This window comes from Cucurbita pepo, chromosome 9 (genome assembly GCF_057944985.1).
Source record: "Cucurbita pepo subsp. pepo isolate OVF chromosome 9, ASM5794498v1, whole genome shotgun sequence".
In the NCBI taxonomy this organism is placed as follows: Eukaryota; Viridiplantae; Streptophyta; class Magnoliopsida; order Cucurbitales; family Cucurbitaceae; genus Cucurbita; species Cucurbita pepo.
In genome coordinates this window covers 6,726,714-6,734,373 of record NC_141806.1, presented here as the reverse complement: position 1 = coordinate 6,734,373, position 7,660 = coordinate 6,726,714, and the positions used below count along the sequence as shown (strand labels likewise).

At 37.7% G+C, this 7,660-nt stretch overlaps 1 non-coding gene across 1 annotated transcript; it reads left to right on the top strand.

The window, feature by feature from the left end:
- Window positions 1-6,866: 6,866 nt before the first annotated feature.
- TRNAV-UAC (transfer RNA valine (anticodon UAC)) lies at window positions 6,867-6,939 on the top strand. Its single transcript has one exon. It is a non-coding gene; the product is annotated as a tRNA-Val (tRNA).
- The last annotated feature ends 721 nt before the right edge of the window (window positions 6,940-7,660 follow it).

Below are 7,660 nucleotides of genomic sequence, written 5' to 3'. Positions count from 1 at the left end.
TACTCGTGGATATTTATATTAATATCATTTTCACGCTCTTAAGGTTGTGTCCTATGTCGATCTAACGACATGATGCAATATGACACGCATCATCATATAGCATGCTCAATATGGAAAACATCATCATATTAAGGTAAACATCATGCAATCATCATACTCATCATATTGCCACAAAGTGCATCAAACATATCAAGTTCGTCATTCATCAAAATATGTATGTACTGCACACATCATCAAGTATCGTAACCCACACATCATCATAACTCATACATCATCATAACTCATACAATTTTTAGCCTATCCTATAGTAAGGCCACTTACTTGGTTGGACTTGGCCGAAGTACTCCCTAAATAGCTAAATGTAAGCTCCCGTTCCGTGAGAGCTGCTTCCTACGTTGCCGGGGTTTGTTTCCTATCACACCGTTCCCCACTTTCCGTTAGTATTTCACAATTAATTTACCTATAATTCAATAAATGTGAAATATGGCGCTAAAACGGCCTCGGATACCTTAATCGGACCCAAAACAGATTCGGGAGGGTCGAAACAGTGGAAATCGAGCTGAAAATAGGTGAGCCGAGCTGAACAGCCGCTGGAGCCACCGGAGCGTCACTGGAGGGAGCCCAAGCCGTTGCACCGAGTCGAGGTGAGGGACCGCCTGCGTCGCTATTTGACACTTGGCAGCAACAGAGCGAGCTACGTCGTACGGTAGCGTCGCATCGTAGCGCGGGTCGCAGCACGGTTCAAGTAGTGGTCCAGGTCGTGGGCTTCAAAAGGCTACTGGGCCAAGACTAATCGTTGGGCCTCGGCTTACTGGGCTGGGTTGCAAGTGTTTGGGTTATAGGCCGGCTCGATTGGACCGTGGGTCTAGTCTCGGGTTGGTTCAACTAAACCGTAGCTGCTGGGCTGGTTTGAGGTATGGGCCACTGTAGTTGGGCTGGGCTGAAGGCAGAGGTCGAGGGAAAGAATGGGCTGGCTCTCTCGAGTCTTGGGTTCGGGTTGACTCGGATCTATGGATCTTGTCTTCCTTACCCAACTTTGGCCAATTTTCCGGTGAGTTTTCTCTCTCCTTCCCGTGGTGTTTCTGTTGCCGATTTCGGTCCTCTTTTTCTTCCTTTTCCTCTTTATTTGTCGTCCTTCTTTCTTTTCTGGGAGTTTTGCAGCCTAAAATTTCCTAAAACCACAGATCTAAGAACGATTAGGAAAACCCAACCTTTTGACCTCGGTTATCGACGACGGCGCTTACGAAAAAGCACAAAACGCACCTTGAGTTATTGTGCTTTCATTAGGGATCCTTCTCATGGTAGTAACAGGTCGTTTGGTGTCGGTTTGAGGGTGGTTTGAGGGTTCGTCGGAGAAACTGGATACTCGCCGACGTTTATCCGAAATCTCTCTCTCTCGTATTTTATTTCTTTTCTCCCTTTGAAGGTATTCTGATAGGTGCTGGGAGTCGTGGGCTGAAGACTGGGCGTGGTGTGGCCATCATTTCGCGTGGGGTCTGGGAAACTGGGCGTGGTGTGGCCGTCGTTTAATAGTCTATTACGTGGATAGGGTCCGTAATGTACTTCCTCAGCATCGACACGTGAAATACATCATGTACTCCTGAGAGGGCTGGAGGTAGGGCTAACTTATACACTACTGGACCAACTCGCTCTTGGATCTCGAATGGTCCAATGAATTTAGGACTTAACTTGCCCTTATGTCCGAATCTTAACACACCTTTCATAGTTGCCACCTTGAGGAATACTGGGTCCCCTATCTCAAACTCCAGGCTTTTACGCCTTACATCGGCGTAACTTTTCTGTCTACTTTGAGCGGTACGCATCCTCGCTTGAATTTTCTGGACAGCCTCATTGGTGAATCGAACCAGCTCGGGTCCTACTAATTCTCTCTCTCCTACTTCGTCCGAACATAGTGGGGACCTACACCGTTTCTCGTACAGGGCCTCAAACGGTGTCATTCCAATAGTTTCTTGGAAACTGTTGTTATACGAGAATTCCATCAGGTGGAGTTTGGAATCCCAACTTCCCTTAAAATCTAGTACACAAGCGCGTAGCATGTCCTCTAGAATTTGGTTTAAACGCTCCGTTTGTCCATCTATTTGGGGCTGAAAGGCGGTACTAAAGTCGAGGCGGGTACCCAGCGCTTTTTGAAGTCTGAGCTAGAACGCTGACGTAAAGCGTGGGTCCCGATCTGACACTATAGATACTTGGGCTCCATGTAGTCTTACTATTTCTTTCACATACAGCTATGCCCAATTGTCAACTGTATATGTAGCTTTCCCAGGTAGGAAGTGTGCCGACTTGGTCAACCTATCGACAACTACCCGATCATTGTATAGCCTTTAAGCGTTTTGGGTAATCCTACTATGAAGTCCATTGCTATGTTTTCCCACTTCCACTCTAGTATGCTTAGGGGCTGCAACAACCCCGCCGCATTTTATTTAGGAGCTTTCACTTGTTGAAAAACTAAACACTTGCTCACAAACTCGGTCACGTCCCTCTTCATGCTCTTCCACCAGAAGTGTTGTTTTAAATCTTGGTACATCTTAGTACCTCCTAGGTGCATGGCAAATGGCGAGTTGTGAGCTTCGTTAGTATTTCTTTCCTAAGCTCCTCTATTGTCGAGACATATAGGCGTCCCTGATACAATAGCCCTTCATCTGTGGTCTTCGAGAATCCATTTACTAGACTCTCAGCTAGCTGGCTTAAGACTTTCTGTAGGTTTGGATCATCTCGTTGGGAGGTAACCATTCTTTGCCTAAGTATAGGTTGCACTGTAAGTCGAGCCAGTTGTGCCATGATTTTCTCGGTCGCTACAACTATGTTGGCTCCCTTGAATTTTCTTTGTACCCTTACTTCCCTCGTAATGAGGGCCGAAGAGTGGGCCACATTTCTACTCAAAGCGTCTACGACCACATTTGCTTTTCTAGGGTGGTACTGGATATCTACATCGTAGTCCTTCACCAATTCTAACCACCTTCTCTGTCTCATATTTGACTCTTTCTGGGTGAAGAAATATTTAAAATCTTGTGGTCGGTTAAACTTTGAATTTTCTCTCCATACAGTTAGTGTCACCAAATTTCAGCGTGAATACTACAGCAGCCAACTCCAGGTCGTGGTTAGGGTAATTATCTTCGTATTAATTTAGTTGACGGGACGCGTATGCAACAACTTTACCGTGTTGCATTAACACACATCCTAGCCCATTCTTTAAAGGCGTCACTAATACAATTAGTTTATATAAAACTGATTCACGAAATATTTAATCTGTATTTATAAATTCATTAATTGAGAAGATTAATATTTCACAGATGATCATATGCGACTTGATTTTAATTCTTAGTGAGTTATGAACTCTTGTCTATGAAGGTTATCCTTTTATTTGTATGGATGAGAATGACTTTCGTAACCTAATCATTATGCCTGCAATTTTCAGTACTTGACCAAACGGGAGATGGGAACATAATTTCACGAGATGACTTTCACCCATTCTCATATATGTAAGTAGATGAGTAGTTTCCTTTAGTGTTGATTTTGAGATTTGAACAATGAGGCCCACTCCTCTTACTGGCTCGAGAGGGACTTAGTTTATGATTGAATCATTAACAAATGGTTCATTAGAGAATAAGTGATACTTAAGGGGAAAGATATAATTAAGGGGTATAAAGAACTTTTGACCCAGCTGTAATTACGGAAAAATTGTGAATGATTGACTTGTTTGTAATGATTATATCAATTGACACAACTTGTTCTACCATCCATAAAAGTGCAACTCTAAATATATAGTTAACGAATCAAAATTGATTAATTAAGACTTTAATTTAGTTAAAAGAAAAATTTGAAGGATACAAATTAAAATTTAATCTAAGAAAATAGATCTAATTTGAAGGGTTGGAATAAATATTTAATATGTTAAATAAATACAAATAGAGAAAAATATATTTGATTTAAAGTGTTTATTTAATATATTAGATATATTAAATATAAAAAGACAAAAAAAAAAAAAAAAAAAAAACTTAATGTGAACCGTTCACATTAATATTTAATACATCAACTATATTAAACATAAAAGCTAAAAGTAGGTTTATTGTATCACACTTCCATCTTGGCTAAGAATCCCCGGTTATCCCCCGACTATAACTCCGCATCATTTTTTAGTATAAACGATGCACAAGTCACCTTTTGATCTTCGGGACAGTTCATTTATAACGACTCGAAATTTTTTATTTAATTTAAGGTCGCGACTGTATACATATCATAAATATTGAATGCGGAAATACTACCATTTAAACTTTCATGAATCATAACCTTCAACTTAAAACACAGCCATGGACTTACGTGTTTCGAATAAAACTTTAAAAACAACACAACAAAAGGCTAAATAAAATAAATGAACGTTTAAATTAAAAACATCATATCCTAGTCTAAGTTTAAGAAAATAAATACGACTACTCTATGCATGTGCCATAGTTTCGAGTTGCGATGCCGTCGTCAGCCGTACAGGAATGCCTTGCCTTAATCTAAAATAAAGGTAGCACGTGGCTTGAGTATTTTAAGAAATACTCAGTAAATGACCCCACTATTGGGGGTGAAATGCAAGAACATGCAAATGCAATGACGGAACCTATCATTTAAATCCATTTTCCTACGGTACTGTCCTAACGGGTAATTTGGATGTGTATCATATACTCTACACATAGCCCATACGTGCGAGTATGGACTCACCAGTCAGTTCGCACACCGCTGGGCACCCTTCCTTGTTAGGCGAGCATACTCCGGGAGCTCCTTAGGCCAGACACCCGTTAGAACTAGTAAACGTCACAACAACATTAGGTTAACCATAATGATCGTACCCCTGCCTGACCGTCGCAGCATTATGATAAACATAATGATCGTTTTCCTGCGTAGTCATCGCAACATTATGATAACCATAATGATCGTATTCCTTCCTCGTAACGTATTTGTCCGTACTATTGTGAAGGGTAAGGGGTATCCCCCAATGCATGAACACACAATAATGCATGAAGTCCCAACATTTTTTCATTTTCATTATCATTTAATACAACCCCACTAGCGTTCCGTACATCCCATATCATTTTTCATATCACTTATCATATCTTTCATGCATACGCTGGGGTCGTATTTCATGCTAGTTCGTTGTTTTGCATGTCAATCATATCATATCATTCAAATTACATAAGTGTATCATAATCATAACATTTCATGCTTCGAGGCATAATAATTTTCATCATATACGTATCATGCCATAACATATCGCATCGCAATATTCATATCATAAGCATGTCAATTTATCACATATCTTACCATAACATATTGTCTTTATATCATATCACAATATATATACATCCATCATTCACATGTCGTATCATAATCATATCATATCGTAAACACTTCGTGGTCATATCATTCCCTAACTTAACATAGCCTTAACATTCTTATACCTATCACAGTCATGTCGTTACATGAACGTACCCTGACGTTATCGTTCTATCAATCTATCATAATTCTATCTCTTTCTACCCATAACCTAACTATATTCTTTTATCAACCTCTCATATCCATAGTACTTCTAGATGTAACCTCACCTTCACGTTTCATGAACAAATCTTACTTCTATCGATTCACAAATAATTCACACATATTAGTATATATGACATGTGTAGAACCACGAGCATGTGTCAACATCAAATATAACCATATCAATAGTAAGGTCAGTTACCTGGTTAGCTTAAGTTGTTGTCACGAATATATCCTTAATGAATGTTCGATTCTGTCCCTTGAAATCCAAGTCAACCTATTTGAGCCCATGACATCAGTTTCAAGTTTGAACCCTATCAAATTACCTCTCTAATTTAGATTGGTCCATTTACTTTTATTAAAAATCTTGTTTTCTATGATTTTGTATAAAAAAATTGACAGAGTTATTTTGTGTCTGTATTTACTTTTCTTTCTATATTTAGTTTAAGTTTTTTAATACTGGAATCTTTTTTTTTTTTTTTATTATTTGTATTTACTCTATAGCCTTTTAATTTTGTTCACATGTATTCCAAATTTAAAGTGGATCTCTATTTTCAAATCTTTCGTGTTTTCTTTTGTTTGACATAATTTACTAGAATTATATAAATGATTAATATTTAGCTTCTAAGTCAAAGCTAAACCATTGTAATGACCATATCTATCTTCACGTAAATCTCTCTTTTTGCCAACGGTGACTTTATAACTCAAAGCTAAACCATTTTGGGTACACTGCAAAGCCTATGATATCTTTGTTCACTCGAAATGGAGTAGACTAGTCAAACTGTGGTAGGACGAAGGTGGCTCTTCAAAAAAGACATGACCACAGGTTACATTGGGTCACCACCATATGATGCCCTTGATTATCTTTTTAAAAAAGTTCAAAAGTATTCTTATGTATATGAATGAATTTGTTAACACCATTTTAAAAATACTCAAGAATATGATTGAAAATAAATTGTCTATTTGAATTGAATTGTATTATATTCATATTGGGAAATGTTCATAAATGAGAGAGTTCCAGACAAAATTGAAGAGAAAAGTGATTTAAGAGTATTTTTGAATTTTTTTTCTTTTTAAAATTATGAGTATTAACGAAACATTTGAAAGTTGAATTGTATTTTCAAACAAGATATTAACGGTTTCATCTCACTAACAATAAACTTATTTTTATTTTTATTTATTTATTTGAAAAGTAAAAGATATATTTCAAGATTTTTTTTTTGTTAGAATATTGATGAAACGTTGCGAGGTTCTAAGGATATTTTGTTTAAACATTAAAATTTATAATTATTAACTATTTTTTGGATCATGGACATCATGGACAACTTGTTGTTGTGGTGTAGTGGTTATCACGTTAGTCTTACACACTAAAGGTCTCCAGTTCAATCCTGGGCAACAACATGCTTCTTTGCTTGCAATGGTGTAGTTTTCGGATGGGAAACATTTTTGTTCATCCAAGACTCATACTCTTAGAAATTTGTGTAACACTCACTAAGAACTTAATGTTAACTCAATTAACCTCAGAGTCACTCTTAACTACCACATTGAAACTTAAAGAAAATCTTTGAAACATTATCTTTCTTGAACTCCTATCTCTTGACTTTTGTTACCTTAATTTATTCCTTATATTTAATAAATAACTGCACGAGGCTTCATGCATTCCCCATGACATAGTCTTAATACTTGCATCCAAAGCTTCATGTGTTCGGTGCGATACAATTTACATACCTATGTCCAAGGATTCACGGGTTCCTTGTGACATAGTTTAAGTACCTACACCTAGGTGTTCATACGTTTTCTACGATGTAGTCATTGTCGTAAGACCATATTGCACTACTCATCGGGAGGTCTTTAAAATATCTCGGGTTCTCGTTCAAGAGTTTTTTGTTAAGTCTTGAAGTACAACTAAAGAAAATTTGTTAACAAGTACACCCTAATCCATATGCGTCATAAATATTTTTCTATCGAGTCTTGAAGTACAACTAAAGAGTGTTTATAAGTCTTGAAGTACAACTTATAAATCTTTATAAGTATCTTGTCACTTGGTACTCATAAAAACCTTGATTTCTTATCGAGTATGTTGAGGGGTAGTTACATACTTTTTCTCTTAGCTCATATCCCT